Raw genomic sequence first — 21,895 nt, 5'->3', positions numbered from 1 at the left:
GCACTTTCAAAATTTAAGATGTTGCACATTTTTTTAAAATATAGAAACACGAATAAAGTAACTTTCCCTTTCAGTTGTTAAAAGCATTTAATTAAAAAAACCATTTGGTTGATAACTTGGTTTCGTGCATAATATACCCTTCTATAATGATAGCAGCCGAAAAGAGAGGTGGGTGGGAGAGGAGGGATGAAAATGGGAGTATAAAATGACAGGGATGGTCTAGACAGTCTGGTAATCCAGGGGGGGATTGCCTTAGGTAATTTGTGGAGAAGAACCAGAAATACAGAGAAAAGAAAATCCAAGTAGAGATGGGCCGGCTTAGCTGAGAAGGACAAGAACGTGAACATAATGGAGACGGTGATGGATTAAAGGTAAAAGGTAGCATCCAAGTTATGTAACTGGAGGAGCAAAGAACAGATCAAGCAAGAAGGCTTGGAACAAGGGAGAATGAGACAGGGGTTCAGGATCCTACGTGTGTGAAGAGGGCATGCGATGGGCTGCGCACGTCTAGCATTGGTGGAAACACCATAAAGGCACTGTTGCAAGCCTGCGTTCATTTGAATATGAGGAAAAAAATTTGTAGAGAAACTGCATTCCCATTGCTGTAATTTAATGATGTGGCAAACAGTATTACATTCTAAGCTAGTATGTAGCAAGCGTTATTATGTGCATATATTTGAATAACTTCTCATTTTTTTAAATTATAAAAGTGATGTCTCTTCACTATATAGAACTAAGAAAATTTTGTAAAATTAAAAAGAAACTAAATATTACATGCAACCATAACGTTTAGAAGCAAGCATTCTTAACAAATTGTAGAGCTATATCCATAGAAATATACACACACTTAGACCTTAACTCATGTGATTGTGATATATTTTTTTACTTTTTTAACAGTGACTTTACATATATTGTGATATGTCTACATATAATCAATAATTTTTCAAAAGGATCATTTTGAAGGCTAATAAATAGCTTGGATTTTTATATTATCTCCTTTTTTGACATGGAATCTTGCAATGAATAGCTTTATAAATAAAAGTTTATCTGTATCTCTTACAAATGAAATTATTGGGTTAAGCTCTTTGAAGGCCCTTGACATATTGCTAAATTGGCTTCCAGAAAGTTATGTAAATATCTACTAGTTATAATGTGAATCTTGGGAACAGAAAGAATTCAGATAATGAGTATCCTTTGCTATCTGAACTCTCACTATGAGAATTTAGTAATTAGATAGCAAAGCATTCTAGCACATATATTTTCAGAAACTTAGAATTACACTATAAACGCAGTTTTATATCTTGATTTTTCTTTCACAATTACATAGTAAAATGACAATTACAGTGACAGAAGATTTTTATTAATAAAAAGAGATGCCAAAAACAATGAAGTAATATCTTCAAAGCATATGGAAAAATAAACTGTCAAGTTAGAATTAAATATGCAGCTAAAGTGTCATTCAAGAGTGAAGGCAAAATAATAACCATTTGTTTTTCATACCTAAAATAATAAAATTTCCTGCAAACCCTGAAAAGATCCTGAAATAATTACTATACTTTACAGAAAAGGATAACAGAAAAGAAATAGAGTGAATAAAGCAATGATAAGCATGGACATTTGAGAAATGTTTATAAATCTAATTAGTTGTTGACTGAAAGTAACAATAATTTTACATATTTAAGAGGTAATACTAGATAGTATGAAAAAGCCCCAATTATTAAACAACATTTATATGTATTCCAGATAAATACAGCAAACATCTTCATGAACACATAGTAGAACTCATAAATAAGAATATCTCCAGGAACCAAAACCAAAATGGCAACAGGAGCTTGGGGATAAGCACAATGTCTTAGAAGCAATGAAGAGAAACAGGTGTGGTTTCTGAAGACTTAATTATGCACAGAAAGGGACTGGAGATGAGGACTTGGTCAGAAAAGATGGAGAACTTAAATAGAAAACTCACATAAATCTGGGGAATGTATTCTTGGTAAAAAAGAAAGGCTAAGCAACTCCTCCGATTGCTGGCTCAGAAAGACACTGAAGAAGTTTGCCACGCTAGGGTTCCATGTAGGGGAAGAAACCTCCCATAAAGATTTTATAACCAAGGGCCTACCATCATGTGATTTTGAGATTCAAGTCCTAATGTGGAATCCACAGTCTAAGAAATTAATGAACCAAAAGTGACCCAGGCTTGTAATACACCAGGACCATGTGGAAAAATTAAATATGAAACTGCCCTGGAAGGCTACACGTTGACACTCCTTGAAAGATCTTACTTGATGAAACCCAGCTAAAGATGAGCTCACTATCTAATATCACAGAACATAAGCAAAAACAATTCACCTTAAACAAAAGAAAGCAATAACAAACAGTAGAATTAGGCCTCTAAAAATTTCAGATAATAGAGCCTATGAAATAAACATGTGTAAAAAAAGATTAGTGCTATGAAAAGAGGATAAAAACATAGACAACCACAAGATCTATGGACAAAGCATAGATTATTTTTAGAAATGAAAAACACAGTTTATGAAATAAACTTCAATGAATCATTTAAACTTTGAACTTTGTTCAGGTTAAGCACAACTGAACAAAGAATTTGTAAACAGGAATATAGATCTTAGGAAATTACCCAGAAGCAAAGCAGAAAAGAGACAAAATGAAAAAAATTAAAATGAGATTGACATACATTAAGAATATATAGAATAAATCCAATATATATTCATGAAGTTTCTTAGTGGGCAGAACAGAGAGAATAGGAGAGAAGTTATAAAGCGATTATTTTCTAGAGTTAAGAAAAGTCATGAAGAAGCGTATTTAAACAGCACAAATTATTCTTTAGTGTAAGAAAACTAAACGTGCTCCTAGACTCACTCTACTTTGTAACACAGACAGAGAAAAAAATTTAAAGGTAATACCATAAAAAGGGATTCCCTTCAAAGAGTAACAGTTAGTCAAAAACCAGAGATCTAAACTTCACCTAAACTAGAATCCAGAAGATAATGAAGTTATGCCAAAAGATGACGAGGGAAAACAACCTATAATCCAAGTTCTATTTCCAGCTAAACTATCAAGGAAGGACAAGACCAAATGAAATCACTTTCAGACAAACACTACTAGCAACAGACTTGGGGAAGGATTTACAAATATATGGATTTCAGAAATAAAGTGATTGGACCCAGAAAGAAGAATCGAGTTTCAAGAAAAAAATAGTTATCAAAGAAACTGTTTAACATTGATAGACTGTTGGAGAAACTGTTGAAAAACTTTTAAAACTTTGAGAAACTGTTAAACGTCTAACAAGCTTTGACCATATAAAATAATAATATTGAATAATTTAAGAGTTATTAATCAAGATAGAACTAAAACATTGGAGAAAATATCATTTAAGACCATATGGATGAGGAAAAAAAACCTTAAAATTCTTGTATTGTTTAGAATTTAAGTATATCGACTAACTGCCACTTCAGTACGTTAACTTAAATATTTGTGTTAAAATGTCTAAGGTTACTTTTAAAGGAATGGCTATATCTTGTATAACTTCTAAACCACAGCTGACAATAGAATGAAAAGTAAAATACAGAAAATAAAAAATTACTGAAAAGCACATTATACATGAGCAAAGCATAAAAATGCAAGGGATATAGGAAGCATTAAATAAAAATGATATAAATAAGTCTAAAAACGTCAATTTCACAGTCAATGTCTTTTAACTCACCAGTTAAAATGCTGATATTCCCAGATTGGATGAGCATGTACATGCACACATATAAAATTTTGCTATGTGCAGTTTATAAGAGAAGCACAGAAAGCATAAGAACACAGAAAAAGTGAAAGTAAAAGACAAAGAATATATTTCAGGCAAATAATTAATGAAAGATATGGCCCGGTAGAGGTAATTTAACATCAGACAGAGTATAAGGCACTAAATGTTATTAGGGTAAGAAATATGGCAAATATTAAGTAAATGAAGGTGTGTAGAACAATAATACTTTCCACAAGTATTATTAGGGGTGCAGAGGAGCACCACATATTGTTAAAAAGAAGCACTTCTCCAAGAAGATATAAGAATCAGTAACTCATGTGCATCTAACAACAAGACTTTGAACTGTATAAAGCAATAGCTGACTGAATTAAAGAAACAAATTTCCAACGATAGTGGAGGATTTTAACATTGCTCTTACCAAAACCAATAGAAGGAGGAGACAAAAAATGTAAACACTGAAAAATACTGGGAGGATATATTTTCAAAATGTAAAATATGCAAAGGGCTAGAAGTAACAAAAGCGTATACAAAACACCCAGGATAACTAAGAGAAAAACGAACCACAAGAAAGGAAAACTGACAAAGGGTTTATATACACAAAATTCACAGAAGACACCAAAAAGGATGATAGATATAAAAAATTATCAAAAGCTAATGAGTATAGAAGTGAAATTAAGACAACACAGTCACAGTACAGTCCCATGGGCTTGGCAAAATTTTATTAATGTGATAATGCAATTGTTCTCAAGGATGGACAGAAAAAGGGAATATTCAAGTGTGTCTGCTAGAAAAAAATTAGTCTAGCAAATATAAAAAGGCTGAACAAGTTCTCACTCTATCTCAGCAGTTTTATAAGTGTGGTCCACAGATCCCTAGGGGTCCCTGAGATCTTTCCAGGGTGTCTGCAAGTCAAAGTTACTTTTATAATAATAAGACTTTCTTTGTCTTTTTGTCTGTGCTGACTTGTGCACTGATGGTGTAAAAGCAATGAAAGATAAATTTGCTGATGCCTTAACACAAATCAAGGCAGAAGCATCAAAATTAATTGTTACTGTATTCTTCATCACTAGGCACTTAGAGTTAAAAAACAAAAAGCTAGTTTTACAAAAAGAATGTCCTTGATAAATCAGTGAAAAGTATTAAATTCCTTAAATCTTGACTCTTGAGTGCGTATCTTTTTAATATTCTGTGTGATAAAATTGCAATTAAGTATGAAGTATTTTTGCTGCATAGTGAAGAGCATAGAACAACACTTGTGTGGTTAAGTTATGAGCTAAAATAGCTGTTTTTATTTATGGGACACCAATTTTACCTGAAAGAATGACTGACAGACAAACTACCGTTATTCAGGAATGTATGTGGCAGACACTTTCATGAAAAAGAACAAAGTGAGTTTGTCATTTCAAGGAAAACAATTGATGATATTTGTACCAATGATAAAATTCAAGTTTCTAGGCAAAAATTAGAATTCTGGAAAACTTGTATTAGCTACTGTGAGCTTAACAACCTTCTAATATTTAAAATCTTTCCTGATGAGACTGATGTGACATTAACAAATGTGATTTTTTTTAATATTGTGTAATGAAATATACAATGTATAATGAAATTCCTCATTTGAAAGGTCTGCAAACTCAGTGAACCAATATTTTCCAAATGACCAATGCCTGATGTCATTAAAATGATGCCACAGGTAAAAGATCAATTCGACATTCAAGCTACACCAATAGATCTTCATAAGACAGAATATGAAATGTTCATTGATACGGTTTCAGATTCCATATTGCAACAAAGTTTTTAGCAACTACCACTTGTTGAGGTTTGGTGTAGTATCAAAGAAGAGTATCTAAAATAATTTTAAAAGGCTACTGAAACATATTTCCCTTTCCAACAACAGGTTTGTGTGATGTAAGAATTCTTTCAACCAAAGCTACATATCACTATAGGGTGAGTGCAGAAGCCAGAATGTTTAAGAATGTAAAAGGGGGGTGGCCCCATGGCCTAGTGGTTAAGTTTGTGCACTCTGCTTCGGCGGCCCAGGGTTTTGCCGGTTCAGATCCTGGGCTCGGACATGGCACTGCTCATCAGGCCATGCTGAGGCGGTGTCCCACGTGCCACAACCAGAAGGACCCACAACTAAAATGTACAACTACATACTGAGAGGATTTGGGGAGAAAAAGCAGAAAAGATAAAAGAAGATTGGCAACAGCTGTTACCTCAGATGCCAATCTTTAAAAGAAAAAAAAAGAATGTAAAGGGGTCCTGGACCCAAATTGTTTGTGAACTGTCTTCTCAGAGAAATATTGACACATAACAAAGGTTGTTTATGATGATATGGTTATAGTGAAAATTTAGGAACAATTCAAATGGCTCACAGTAAGGGAAAGGGTGAATAAATTGTGATACATTTATCAAATGGAGTACTGTAGTGAAAAATAAATAAATTAGATCTATATGTGTCAATATAGTTGTCTCAAAAATTTAATATTGAATAACAAAGCGGTTAATTACACATAATTTAGTTAAAGTAATTAAAATTGCATATATTATATACTAGTTATTGTTTAGTATGAGTTACATATTTATTAAATTATGAAACTCTAAGTTCATGATAGTAACTGCCACTGGGGAGGGAGAGAGAAAAGGTAACACGACCGAGGGATTTCCAATTTAAAATATTGCATGTATATGAAAAAATGAAAAGAATTTTATAGTCAGCCTTTTTCTCCTTTTCTGTAGGGCATATTTAAATATACTTTCATTATATTACAGGTTTTTTTTAGTATTTTTGCTATTATTGAAACACAAATGCTTTAACACCAATCTTTATTGCAGCTGTCATTATCGTCTTAGAGTAAATTCCTCCTTTTGGAAATGTTGTGGGTTGACTCTATATGGTTCTTGATGTATTTTATCCAACACAAAACTTTTATAAACATACGTTTGAAAAAGCAATATACCGAAAGTGCCTGCTTCTAGGCACACTTGCCAAATCTATATAATATATTTTTAAAAACTGCTTGCCAGTTTTATAGGGAAAAGTGACACATGATTATTTTAATTATTATTTTGGTGGTCAGTGGTGAAGTCTAAGGATGGGAAAAATACAAATTATGAAAGTAGGATTACTCCTGCTTTAAGACAAGAAAACTCAGTCAGCATACTAGGCCTGTCTCTGGAATTCATCCCACAGTAGTGCAATGGTGAGAGGAGAGAGAGAAATGTAAGTACCTGTGGTCTTCAGTAACAGAGCACTAGAGAGGTTACCTTCACGGTTTCCTTGTCCACTATTTCTCACAGACTGTGTCAGGGAGAAGTGGTTCTGCGACTTCACGATTATTTACATTGCTCAGTGTCTGCAAGAGAGGCAACAAATTTGGGAAACCAAGAGTTCCCAGATAGGCATATTTGGATTCCCACATCTATAGAGTGGCTGACTCTGTCTCAGTATCTGCAGTTCCACATCCGCGGGTTCAACCAACTATAGATTGAAAGGCCTGTGATGGTTGCATCTGTACTGAACATGTACAGACTTCTCTTTCTTGTCATTTTTCCCTAAACAATATAGTATAACAACTATTTACATGGCATTTACATTGTGTTAAGTATTATAAGCAATCTAGAGATGACAAAGTATACGAAAGGATGTGCACAGGTTATATGCAAATATTACGCCATTTTCTATAGAACTAATCCCCTGGGGATGATGAGAGTCTGCTGTACACACCAAAAGCCCTCTTCTTCCTGTGTTCCCATTCCTTAATTTATCCAGGTTTCTACTGAGTCCCTCCCTTGAAGACATATTACATGTGGGTCTGTATTAGTTCCTCACTGTGGCTGCCTTTCAATATCTGTCACTGTAATATAGGGAGTGTTTTTTCAGTGACCCAGCCTTGCTTTAGCACCTCTGAAGTTCTTCGTAGTGATGACTCTCATGCTATTCTTCTAGACTATCTGATGTCCTCTGAGATCAAAACCATGCTAAAAGCCAGAAATTCCCTTTAAGTTATCACTCTTTGATGCTATACATGGGGAAACTTATCTTTTTGTTTCCTATGATCCTTGTCCTTCTGGTGGTACCTTTGGGAAGAAACCTGTTTTGGTTCTTTATACTTACTCCTTTCATAAAACAATGAATCCATATTAAATAATTTCATATTTTTGTCCAACTTTTTTAATTTGTATTTCTTTTTTATACGTTGACCAATTTTTACCGCATCTTACATTCTTTTCTTCCTGATTTTTAAGAGCTCTTTTTTAACATCATAGGAATCTTGAAACAAATTAATTTGTCAAATTTGTAGTGTATATTTTACTACATGTTGTAAAATTCCTTTAAGTATCTTTATGGTCTTCATTTTGTATACAAAAGTTAAAACTCTGTGTATAGACACAATATATCAGCTTTTTAAGTGTGTAGCATTTTCCGTTGCTTTATATTTCTTTTTGTTGCAAGACCTACTCCAGGTTTGTCTGCATCTTCTACTTTTCTTTCTCATTTTTGTACTTGACTCCTCAAGTCATATGGAATTAATTTAGTATACGTTGTGAGGTGTGAACCTGTCTTCATTGTTTTTGTCCAATTCTGACTAATTTTGCCAGAACAAAGAAGTGAGGGGAAAAAGAAGATTGATTTTCCCATTTAATTATAATAACACTTCTGTCATATATTTAGTTATTACATGATGAAGAGGAGGTTAGGTTATTGATTTGACATCTTAATACTTTTTTAATGTAGGCATTTACAGCTATACATTTTCCTCTGAGCAGTGTTTTCATTGCACCCTGTAAGTTTTAGTTAGTTTTGTTTTAGTTTTTGTTCAATTCAAAGTATTTTCTAATTTCCCTTGAAATGTTTTCTTTGACTCACTGGTCCTTTAGGAGTGTGTTGTTTAATATATTTGTGAATTTTTCAAATTTCTTTCTGCTATCAATTTATAATCTTATTTCATGTGGTCAAAGAACATATTTGCATTATTTCAATCTTTTTAAATTTATTGAGACTTGTTTTGTGGCCTAACACATGGTCTACCTTGAGAAAGTTCCACATGTGTTTGAGAAGAATATTTATTTGCTGTTGTCGGGTGGAGTGTTTTATAATTGACTGATGGCTCTACCGGGTTAACAGTGTTTTCAAGTCTTCTGTTGGCTTGTTGATCTTCCATCTAGCTGTTCTATCCGTTACTGAAAGCGGGATATTGAAGTCTTCATCTATTGTTCTTGAACTGTTTTTCCTTTTAATTCTGTTAGTTTTTCTCCATATATTTTGGAGCTCTGTTGTTAGGTGCATATATATTTATAATTGTTATGTGATGAATTAACCCTTTTATCATAATATCATAATCTTTGACCCTTGTAGTGGTTTCTGACTTACAGTCTGTTTTGTCTAATATTAATTAGCCCTCCAGCTCAGTTTTGGTTATTGTTTACCTGGAATATCTTTTTCCATCTTTTCACTTCAAACCTATTTGTGTCTTTGGATCCAAGGTAAATCTTTTGTAGAGAGCACAGAATTGGATGATTTCTTTTTAATGCATGCTGCCTATCTCTGCCTTTTAATTAGAGAGTTTAATCCATTCATATTTAAAGTAATTACTGACAAGAAAGGACTTCTGCCATTTTGCTATTTGTTTTCTGTATGTCTTATATCTTTTTTGTTCCTCAGTCACTCCAATACTGCCTCCTTTTGAGTGAAATGAATATTTTCTAGTGTGTCTTTTTAATTCCCTTGTTCTTTTTACTGTATTTTTTGTTATTTTCTTAACGATTGGCAATTAACAACTTAGTTTTAACATCTAGATTAAGAGTTCAGATTAATACAAAATTAATTTTAATTATATACAATATGCTATATAGCTCTTTATCTTCCTCTTCTTCTTTGAGCTGTTATTTTCACAAATTACATCTTTACACATTATGTGCTCATCAAAATAGGTTTATAATTGTTTTATTTAATTGTCTTTTAAATAAGATATGAAAAAAGAGAGGTCACAAACCAAAAATCATTAATACTCCCTTTCATCCTCAATTTATACCCAAGAAAACTGAGATTCAAAAAGATTAAATCCAAGGGCCCATTGATAACCAAGGGCAGAGATGTGACTCATGTCAATGTCAGTCTGATTCCAGAGTGTTGCTCTTTACCAGGATGCCAGGAGAGGAAGTAATTCAGAATTCCATAATCTCTGACTTTGATGTATAGATCATTTATTGTTACCATTACTATTGAAATTTATATATCATATATTACTATATAGAGTGAAAACTAGGATATTGACCCAAGTACACTAATTAACAGTATCTCCTGAATACTTCTCAGATGTCAGGATTGTGCCAGATATTTCTTAGGATAAAATGTAATTACTATCTTAAAGAATCCAATTATCTACCAAGGAAGTGAGAATGACAGAGAAATAATTAAGCTCTAAACTATAAGATACTAAGAATAAATTCAATGATAGTTCAGAGAAAGATGGTCATTGGTCACAGGCTGTGGTGCAAAAAAGGCCTTCATGAAACCATTGAAATAAACTTGATGAATAAAGAGGATTGAACACAGTGTAGAAACTTATAGATTCATAGCTTAATTTGACAATTCAATTTAAAAAACATTTTTCTAATACAGACTATATTCAAGGCATTGGAATTATAAAAGATGAAGCTCTAGACCCTACCCTTAAGTAATCCAAATAGTTTCTTTCTAAGTATGTAATGCAAATTATGTTGTGGGCCTGTATAAACTGCTGCATTAAAAATATAAGAAGTAGTTAAACCTGTCTGGAAGAATCAAAGAAAAATTTAAAAATTCCAGAGAGCAAAGACTTTCAAGCTGGGCCTAAAGGATGAGAGAGGAGCAGCTGATTCTACTATGGGTACGTACTAGGTGGTCCCAACCCTGCCGGGCATCGGCATGCCAACAAGATTGCTTTCATTTCTCATACCAGAAGAGTAAGCTTTTTCTTTCTTGTCTATAGTGTCTTTTTTGCAGAAGAGGTAAGGCAATGAGGCTGGGCAGCTACAGGATTTATTGTCCGTATTAACTTGACAAGAGCCAGAGGGAGAATAAAATGATCTTCAGTACTGAAGAAATGTTTGGATTTACATTCTAAAATTAAAAAATATAGTCACATGTATCTCTTATTTCATTTGCTCTCTTTCCTCCATCCAGATTCCTATCTCAGTCTTGCTTCAGTCAGAATTATGGCATCATAAACACTGTTAGGGCTCCAAGTCTTTAAGTTCTTTGTATTTTTATGGCATTTGTAAGATAGAGATTCGGTGTCCCAGACAACCTTATTTGGCACCTGCATAGTCCTCCCTTGATGGTAGCACTTAATTATCTTAAAGCTGGTTGGTTTCCTTCCAAGTGCACTGCAAACCATACTGTTAATCTTGTAAATGCCAGTTGGGGTTAAGCTGACTTGACTTTTTTTTCACTGTCCTTGTACTTTGGGTTCAGCTTATTTGGCAAGGCTGGTTTTTCTTTGCTTACGTCTATTTCTAATGCACTATTAGGAGGCTTTTTTTCTTTTTTTTTTTTTGAAATTTTACATCTCATCAGCAATTCTCCAGGAACACAGGTTTGCAGAATGGCAGGCCAGGTAGAAAGATAAGCAAAGGTGCAGAGTTTGGAAAGACCTGTCACAGAACACAAGGTTGTCAGAGTGGGTAAAGCAGAATGCTGCTAGGAGCTCGAGGTCAAAGTGGAAAAGTAGTTAATGGTCAGGTTATACAGAAAGACAAGGTGTTTGGACTTTATTCTGTTAATAACTGGAATAGTGACTGATGAGAATCAGATCACTCCATTAGCAGAATAGAGGATCAATTAGAAGAAGGCAAATGGCAACAGAGTTAGGGATACTAGTGTTAAGGAGGTTATTAAAATAGTCACTAGGGATTAATCCATCTCCATTTGTCTTCTAATGTGGTAGGGATTTCTTTTTAAATAGTTGAAATTAGACAGAAATTGGTACAGGAAAGGAGAAATGTTGGTCTAATTTTAAATAATCATCATTTATTCTTTATATTTGTTGTTATGGGTAACTGAAATTATACATTTGCTATAAAAGATAAAAGTAATGGCTGCATCATTCATAAATTTTACTAGAATTAAAGTGCCAGCTTGAAAATATCTTTTTATTGACATACTGACAAAAAATATATTTTTACTGACATACAATTTGAAGATTGCAGCCTACCTTTTGCTCTCACATTTTTCTCCATGAATATTTCTACCTTCCCCTCTCCACAAAATGGAAAGGTCAGGAAATCAATGATCAAACTTCCATAGGAATTGAGTCATATTCTATGAGTTGCTTCTTTCTTTTTGCGTCATCTTCCTTTCTAACGACTACAGCACTTTTTACTTCGCTCACAGCTTTCATTTGGGAAACATAAAAAACTTTGAATAATAATCAATTAAATGATATGCCACTCTCCCTACTATACTGGCAATCTGGTGTTCACATGAACTGTGGTCATCTTTACACACATTTCATCCCAGATTTTATTGTTTCTATTTTATAGATTACATTTTCATAAAATCTTTATATTCAGAATATGTGATGAATATTTTAACTATAATTACTCATAAGAACTCTAAGAGGAATGGGAGTTATACCTAAAAAATTAAAATAAAAAAATATAAACCTGAGAGACAAGGCACGGCTTATCATTAGAGTTCACGAATGCACAAATGGAGGTTCATAAAATTACTGTTTACTTGAAAAAGAACAGAAAAAATTATTTAAAACCTAGATGAGTGATAATTAAGATTCTCATTAACTAATGCACAAAGCTGTGTTATCTCACTCAGAATTTCTTCCTGCTTACATTTTGAATAGACTGGTGACTATCCAAAGTGCAATTGTTTTGCTTGGAAAAAGATCCTCGAATATGCAAGTATTTAATATATGTGGAAGGTGATGTCACAAATCAATGGGGGAAAATGATTACTCCATAAACTATTCTTAAAAATTTGTTATATATTTAGGAATAAAGGATTATCTACACACAAACCTCACAGGAGACGTGAAAAGTTACAGATAGGTTGGAGAGTAAAAGAAAAAAATCCTCAAAACTGTTAAAAAGAAGCTAGAAGAAAAGACAGTGAATGCTTATTACAGTTCTGAAAATGTGGCAAACTTCCCAAGTTTAGAAGCAATGAAGGACATTCCGAAGAAAAGCACTGATAGATCTAACTGTGCAATTCACAGCTTCTATTTGCTATCAGAAAACCAAAATAAAACAATAAACCTCACACCTAGCCACAGCATCATTTTTGATAGGAGAACTATAATACAGTGTGGATTAAAGAAATTATAATCCACACAGTTATAGGAATATTATAGATCTGACAAGTAATATTTGTAAGGAATTCATAATGACGCATGAAAGCAATATATATATATATTTTTAAAGATTTTATTTTTGTTCCTTTTTCTCCCCAAAGCCCCCCAGTACATAGTTGTATATTCTTCGTTGTGGGTCCTTCCAGTCGTGGCATGCGGGACACCGCCCCAGCGTGGCCCGATGAGTAGTGCCATGTCCGCACCCAGGACTGGAACCAATGAAACACAGGGCCGCCTTCAGCGGAGTGCCCGAACTCAACCACTCGGCCACGGGGCCAGCCCCGAAAGCAATATATTTTAATATGAAAAAACAAAGCTGGATTAAAAAAAAACGGTATATGCCAAACGAATACAAATATGTAAAATTATTTTTGATACTTTTAATTTTAAAACACTATAGCAATTATTTTAGCATTACATCTTTCCTTTCCAAGTCCTTTTTAGGGAACAATCTCTCATTGGCTGTTTTAAAACAAAGTTTCTTCGTCTGTTTTTGTTTATTTTAATGAAATCATCCAAATTTTTTAATTTAAACTTCGAAATTCCTTAAACCTTCTAAATCAGGTATTAAAAACAAAAGGTAAGTGACTGACAAGGTTTAAAATTCAGGAAACACAAATTCTTGTCTCCTGGATTCTTTGTTATAACCCTGGGGAAAAATCACTTTACATTTATTTGCCATACATATATTATGTCTTTCTTGTAACTCAGCGCATTGTTCTGGAGCTTATCCAAGGGCTTGTCAATTCCATCCGTCTCCTTTAACAACGTGTGATTCTAAACAGAATCCATGCTGACCCGGGAGCCACTACCTCCAGGGAGGCCTTAGGACCCAGGGAGTGGCTCTCATTAACCCCAGGGCTGCTGTGAACAAGGAGCCCTCTATTGTCCTACAGCATGCTGCGTTTCACCACACAGGGAAGGCTTAAGCTTTCATGTTAGGTCAGCCACTTAAATGCACATGAAACGGAAAAGGAGATTCCAGAAAACCATAGAAAGATAGCATGGAAAATCGTATATATAGCAAAAAAATAGTATATATTCCTTCTTACTTTTGTATTTAATTATTTCTAATTTAAAAAAAATTTGCATCTTTGTCTAGTTGGGCCTATTACGTCTGCTCCCGTTTGTAATCATATGTAACTGTCCCTTGGGTTTCTGGGTTTTGGCCCCAGTCCAGTAAACCTCTCTCTTTCCTCTATATCTAACTTCATAATGCATCCATTGACTTTCTCTTGTCCTGTTTTGTAATCTATATCTATATCTATCTATCTATCTATCTATCATTTCTAATTTCTCATGTCATAATCAGCAGTATTTTAGTCAAAGAATGCTCAGCGTCTAAGACTGGTAACTTCAGCAGTGCCCACAGAGGGCAAAACATGTTTGAGAATTTATCTAAAATGTTCCACTTTTTTCTCTGGTTTTTTTTCCCCCATTGGGTCACAACTTTTTTCCTTTTCACATTCTCTCAGTCATTTTATTCCTTCTTAGTCCTTTTTGTTTATTGGGATTCTTTAGTATTTGACATAAGCCATAAGATAAGAAAATGTCTTCTGTTTTTTTCTTGTCCCAACCTACTACTCGTTAATTTACTGAATGTTGCCACTTTAATTTTTCAGTATTTATCTTTTCTTGGTGAGACCATAATGAATGAAATCCAAATAATTTGATTTATCCCAAATTTGAAGTGAGAGAATTATTTTCTTAAGGCCATTGTTTGACATTTTATCTCACTTCCCTATACACACACACACACACACACACTCACACTTCTTTTCTTCTTTTTCCTCCTCTTTTCTGAGGTTCTCCTTGCTATGTCTGGCCTCTCTCCTTGTGAAGATATTTCTATCCCCTTTGCACATCCATGGTCATAGTAGAGCTACTCACAATAGCCAAGAGGTAGAAGCAAGCCAAACGTCCATTGACTGAATGGACAAACACAATCCACTATATGCATGTACAAACTTGCAACAGAATATTATTGAGTCTTAAAAAAGAAGAAAATTCGGCGCCAGCCCCGTGGCTGAGTGGTTAAGTCCGTGCACTCTGCTTCAGCGGCCGAGGGTTTCACCTGTTCGAATCCTGGGCACAGACACAGCACCGCTCCTCAAGCCATGCTGAGGCAGCATCCCACATGCCACAACTAGAAGGCCCACAACTAAAAATACACAACTATGTACTGGGGGGCTTTGGGAGAAAAAAGAAAAATAAAATCCTAAAAAAAAAAAAAAAGAAAATTCTGTCACATGCTCCAACATGGATGAACTTTGAGGACATTGTGCTAAGTGAAATGTCAGTCACAAAAGACAAATACTGTATGATTCCACTTATATGAGGTATCTAAAGTAGTCAAATTCATAGCAACAGAAAGTATAATAGTAGTTACCAGGGGCTGGGGGAGGGAGGAGGAGAGGAGGGAGTTGTTTAATGGATACAGAGTGTGAGATTTGCTAGATGAAAAAGTTCTGGAGATCTATTTCACAACAATGTGAATATACTTGACCCTCCTGAACTGCAGACTTAAAAACAGTTGGGATGGTGCTAGAGACTGAACGTGTCCCCTCACAATTCATATGTTGAAATCATAACCCCCAATGCGATGGCATTAGGAGGTGGGCCCCTTTGGAAGGTGATCAGGTCCTTAGAGTGGAGTCCTCAAGAATGGGATTAGTACGCTTGTAAAAGAGACCCCAGAGAGCTCCCACTCCTTCTGCCAGGTGAGGACACAGTGAGAAGAAAGCTGTCTGAAACCTGGAAGAAGACCCTCACCAGAACTCAGACTTCCAGCCTCCAAAACTATGAGAAATAAATTTCGGTTGTTTACAAGCCACCCAATCTAGGGTATTTTTGTTATAGCAGCTCAAAGAGACTAAGACAGCTGGTAAATCTTATGTGTTTTTATATCACAATAAAAAAAATATTAAAAAAAAGGAAAAACATGGGGCTGGCCCCGTGGCCGAGTGGTTAAGTTCGTGCGCTCTGCTGCAGGGGCCCAGGGTTTTGCCGGTTCGAATCCTGGGCGCGGACATGGCACTGCTCATCAAGCCACGCTGGGGCAGCGTCCCCACATGCCACAACTGGAAGGACCCACAGCGAAGAATGTGCAACTATGTACCGGGGGGCTTTGGGGAGAAAAAGGAAAAAAATAAAAATATTTTTAAAAAAAAAAGGAAAAACATGCTTCTGATCCTTGACACAGATGTGCTGGCTTCTATGTCACTTCCCATTGAGCCCAATGATGGGGCTGTTTATTTATGATAGCTAACAAATTGCCACGTAATTAACAGATAGCCTTTGCTTTAAACAGGAGCTTTCCCACTTCTGCCTCTCCACAGTGCCTTGGTCATATCTTCACTAGAGCACTTAGCTTGTTGCATTTATAACTATCCATCACCCCCATCTGGTGGTGGACTCCTGGCAGGCCGGGACTGTGATCTATTCCATTTTGCAACCCCTAAGGCGGGGATGTGGCAGGTGCTCAGTAAATATTTGAACGACATTGCAGTAATTGACAAGCGCTGGCCTCAGCATTTAGGGGACCTGGGTTCTAGTCCCATTTCTACCTCTTTGCACACTCGGACATTGGCTTATTGATCTATAAAGAGGAAAGTTTGTATTATATTCTTTGAACTTTATCCTAGCTTTTAATTTCTATTCTTGTACATCAGTGGTTCTGGAAGAACATCATGAGAAGGCCAAATGATAACTCAGGCACAGATTTGAGTACTTCCCTTTGGGATCTCAGCCTAGAGGAACTAGAGTAGCTTTGGGGCAGTAACAACGCGCAAAACACAAAATCCAAGGGAGGACGAACACGTATTTTCCAATGACCACCCTGCATGAATTTTTAGGGGGAAAAGATCATCATCTCCTCCAGTTACTGAAGAAAACAGTCACCTCACATCCTATAAAACTCTTTTCGGTCTTCTTGAGGAAATTGATTTCCCCATTTTCTGCTTTTTCAGTACCAGATTACTTTTGGGGTAAGCTGAAAAGAAAAGACTGCTCTGCTATGAAAACATAACTTTCTTACTTTTTCCTTAAGGGAGGGCTTTGGGCATGATACATTAAGTTTGCAAGCTCGTGGGCCTCATGATGAGAGACAATTATATTAATTACCTTTCTTGAAAGTATATCCAGGACTTCACAGCAGATTCTGGAAATTAAGTACTTTCTCTCTTATCTAAAAACCAAGTCGAATGCATGGATGTACGCAGAGAGTTCTAGTCCTTGAATCTCCAGGGTGTTTGAAAATGTCTGAAATCTCTTTAAAGAGCATATTAACATGTATGCAAAAAGTTAGACTGTAATACTATTTAACTGCTCGATTTTTCCATTATGGGTCTGTCAGCAGGAATATGTTGCCCTATAGTACATGACAAGTGAAAACGCTGGTAACATTGTTTTTCATAGACAGAAAAAATACCAAAGAAGCAATTTCTTAGCTAAAATGTCACCTGTTAGATGTATAGGGCTCACTGTATTTTGTTGCCCTGGTAACCGATGGTGTAAAATGACTCCTTTGCACCGCTCTATCAGAGTGATTGCATCCTGTTTTTTCCATCATTTTACAAGAGGCTGTTTTCATTCTCCCTTCCTGACCATATTAAGTGTAAAGAGATTGAATTACTGTGCTGTACCCTCTCCATCCGATGTGGATTTAAGAGTTGATATTGATGGACTGAGAACTGTGTGCTTCTTCAAGAAAAAAAAGGCAACAAATTATAATGAATTTGACTTTTATGTATCGACCATTCAAGAGTTGAAGTAGGGTTTCTGCACCCAAGGGATAGACATGGCCTGATCAGCATTTTTCACTCGAACGAATCCAATTGATAAAGCAATATACTCAGTGTCACTTTGCTTGATCTCCAGGTTTAACAATAGTCATGCTAAAAGTAGATACATTACTCTATAAATTTTACCCATAAAAAAAAAATGTGCTAGCCATAGCTTTCTACAGCTACGCTTCTCCCAACTTTTAACTGAGCAGGGCAAAAGAGAAGCCCATTCCAAAATTGTGCTGAGACCGTGCAAGTGTGGGGAATGTGTATGCAGGGGTGTATGCATGACAACCAGGAGCCAGGCACCACTTTCCTTCCTTCCTCCAAACCACCAAAGCAGACAGGACTTCCTGTGAAAACCGGCTTCTTGCTTTCTCTTAAATGGAAAATTACTCTCCGAAGCGACACGCTGCTTTATAATTATCCAACTGTTTCGCTCTGTCACTATGAACAACTTAATGCCTCAAAAACCATTTGGCTGAAAATTTCATTTGTCCCAGATTTGAAATAAGAGAGTGATTTTCTTAAAGCAAGGGTTTTTGTTAACGTACTTTGGATAATTTAATTTTTGACCATTGCTACATAATACTTGTCATTCTATTATTATATTTTTTTTAACTTAGAATTATATAGACAAAACAAATGAGAAAGTGAGGGGGGTAATGAAGATAGGAGAGGACATTTGAGAAGAATGAGACTCTCTCCCCTGCCCTGCTCAGGGGAGCTGTGGGGCTGGGGAACATAGGGGTTATCGACTTTATTTACTTAACACAATGATACGTCATAGGAAAAAGATCTCTAGTTAATGACATTCCTTGAATGGTAATTCCATTTCAGAATTTTACATAAATGACTGTTTTGAAGTCCTACTGCTTGATCATGATCTGGAGAGGCAGGAGATTCTGCCTGCACTGCCAATTTGGATAACTGTGTATTTAGACATTTTAAGTGACTTCAACCATGATGATAAATGATCATTTCCATTCATAGGGAAAACATTGCAAACATTTAAATAGCTAACTAATGACCTTTTTATTGTTTGATTATTCTTAATATGTGTACAAGAAGAAACTGTGGTATTGATTTGCTCTTTTATTCTCTGGTAAGTTGGCAATCAAAGGTTCTTTGTTTTAAATCAGCATCTCTCTGTGTGTCTTTCTCTGTCTCTGCCTATCTCTCTGTGTCTGTCCTCTCTCTCTCCTTTCTGTCTCTCTGTCTCTGTCTCTCTCTCTCTCTCCTCTGCTGTCATCTATCTTCTGCTGCCTCTTGATCCAATTTCCTAAATTGCCTATATCCCAGAAATTCACTAATGTAAGGCGTACCTGTCCCAAAGGGTCCTCAGAGAAAACCCAGCTCAACTTCTAAACATCCCCATTTTCATTGACTCCTTCCTGTCACTGAAATTAGTCCTCTGTCCCTGTGAATCTCTGCCATGTAGTTAACACCCTAAAGCAGTGGTTCTCTAAGGGGAGTCCCTGGACCAGGAGCATCAGCATCACTTGGGAAGTAGTTAGAAATGCAAATTCTCAGCCCCACCCCGAGCTATAGAACCAGAAACTCTGGAGATGGAGCCCAGTGATCTGTGTCTTAACAAGTCCTCCAGGTGATTCTGATGCTTGCTGCTTGGGGACTACCATTCTGAACCTCAATTTGTTCACAAATAGCCCATTCTGGTGATCAAATCTATATCATGTCCACAGTCATGGGTGAAACCAACTGATTTCAGGTGACACAGCTATGACAAGTGGCTTTAGTGATCTGTGTGCCCCCCCTCAAGAGTTTATTCATTCTTATGAATTTTACAGAGTTTGGAGGGAAGAACACCTTAAAGTACCTTTAAGCAAGACCAACCAAGATATAAGTATAAGAGGAACTGAGGGGAAATACTCTCAGAATCACTTTTGAAACTGGAGTTCTGCTCATGGCTTGCTACTAACTCTATATATTCTTCAGTAGCTCATGCAACCTCCGTTTCCTCATTTGCAAATGGGAATAAAACCATCTAAGTCATGGGAGTCATCATAAGAGATCAGATGATAGCTGAGGATATGCTTTTTAAATTATAAAGAGTTACACAAATACAAGAAGATACCATTAATAACATAATCACTTTTTATCTTTAACGGTAGCTTTAGAGTAATTACAAAGGATTTAGATAATGAACTCCTGCTGACAGCAGATGTCTTTTTCTGCTCTGTATGCTCCTGGAGAAATCAGGGATTTTTTGGTAAAGAGTTTTTTCCTCTCTCTCTCTCTTTTTTCTTTCCCTATTTGGGCTCTGGACTCACTGTATAAATAGCCTGGCGCCTAATACCACCTGCTTGGAAGATGGCATGAGAGAGCCACTCTCATTTTGTGCTCAATCACAGAACCAGTCCCTTACCCATATTTTAAGAAAGATAAGAGAGCTGCCAGGCATAAGTGCCTTGTAAATATATTTCCTTTGCAGGATTACAGGACATGGAGAAACTGACAACCGTAGATAGTCCTTTCTGGAATGTGTCATATCTTCCTGGGTTTGGGGTAATCGAGTGAGAAGTTTCGGGGTGATTAGGATGCTAAGATCAAAGAATTATACATATGTGGATGGGAACTTACCACCCTCGCTCCAAGTCTCACCCCCTCCTCCACGGACCCACCCACATACTCATGTCAGGGGCTGAAAGACTTAGAGAAGCACTTTCCAACAGGAAATAATGCAAGCCACATATGTCGCTTAAGTGTTTCTCAGAGTGAAAGTGAAATTAATTTTAAGAATATATTTCATTCAATCCAATATAGCCAAACTATTTTCAGTTTAACGTTAGCGATATAAACATTAATGAAATAGTCTACATTCTCTTTATCATACTAAGTCTTTGAAATCTGGTGCTCGTTGTATACAGAAGAGCACATCTCCGTTTGGACTAGCCACATTGCAAGTGCTCAATAGCCACATAGAGTGAGTGTGCCTACTGCATTGGATGATGGAGGTTTAGAGAATCTTGATTTTAAAATGCAGATTGCCAAGACATCAACAGTCTTACAGAGAAGTTGAGGCCCATCAGAGTGTCTGAGCGACTACTTCTGCTGCTTGTGTGCCCTTCTCTTCTCTCCCACATTGTTCTTCTTCCCCTCTCCCCCTGCCCCGACACACACACTCACACACACACTTGCTCACGCTCACATTCACACACTCTATCACAAATCATTTACACACCCACTCACACACTCCCACTCTCGTATACTCACTCACACGCACTCACTCACACACACTCACATTTACACTCACTGTGTTTCTGTCGGGCACAATCATCTGGCCACGCTTCTCTTCTCCCTCCCCTTTCAGACGCTGCTGCCGTCTGTCTCAGTGGAGCGAGGCCTCTGTACCTTCTGAACAGTAAACGGAAGCGTGGTGCAGGCTTGGATTAGTGAATGTACTGCATCCACACCAAATGCGCTCCTGTCTTCTTCAAAAGCAAAAGACTGAATGTCGCCTTTTTAGAGGCTTGGAGTCCTTTCTGTTTACCATTTCCCTGATCTTGTTAAAGCAAAAGGGGAAGGCAGAAGAAGAATGAGAAAAAGAGATTCTGAGGAAGAATTAGGCCATCCTTCCACATCATCCCTGACCTTTGAAGGAACAGAAGACTCTGCTGAGAGGAGCAAATCCACACCTCCAGCATTCCTAAACAGAAATGATGTTCATGTTTTGAAAAAAATGAAATTTTCTAGGGAAGCATGGTAAAATTAAAAGATGATTAAAACCAAGTCATCCTAGAACTACTCAAAGTGAATCTTTAAAAATTAGTATGTGTTAATTTTACTAGAAAATGTGTAAAAATATCTATGCCGCCTAGCTGATGCTTTTAAAAAAAAAAAAACCTTGCTTTCAATGAGTGGGATCTCTTTGGAGAGAAATAATAACCTCTTGGGTAAACTCTGCATCTCTATAACATGTATCTTGGGTAAACTCTATTACACCCCAATACTTCTTCATCCCAACCCCACGTCCAGTG

The 21,895-nt window shown here is 36.1% G+C and overlaps 1 long non-coding RNA gene across 3 annotated transcripts in view; it reads right to left on the bottom strand.

Moving 5' to 3' along the window:
- The window catches only part of LOC139041678 (uncharacterized), a 50,541-nt gene extending 29,259 nt beyond the window's left edge, over positions 1-21,282 (bottom strand). The window contains exons 1-2 of one of the 3 annotated variants that reach the window (XR_011497293.1): positions 21,172-21,266; positions 6,995-7,119 (exon numbers count right to left, since the gene is read on the bottom strand). This is a non-coding gene — a long non-coding RNA (uncharacterized lncRNA). Of the gene's footprint in view, positions 1-6,994; positions 7,120-21,171 lie in introns of all 3 variants that reach the window. The other 2 variants (XR_011497292.1, XR_011497291.1) reach the window with 2 other exon arrangements.
- Between the last annotated feature and the right edge of the window lie 613 nt (positions 21,283-21,895).

The sequence above is a fragment of the Equus asinus genome, chromosome 23 (genome assembly GCF_041296235.1).
Source record: "Equus asinus isolate D_3611 breed Donkey chromosome 23, EquAss-T2T_v2, whole genome shotgun sequence".
NCBI classification, from domain to species: domain Eukaryota; kingdom Metazoa; phylum Chordata; class Mammalia; order Perissodactyla; family Equidae; genus Equus; species Equus asinus.
The sequence above is the reverse complement of the archived record's forward strand: the minus strand, read 5'-3'. Positions and strand labels throughout refer to the sequence as shown.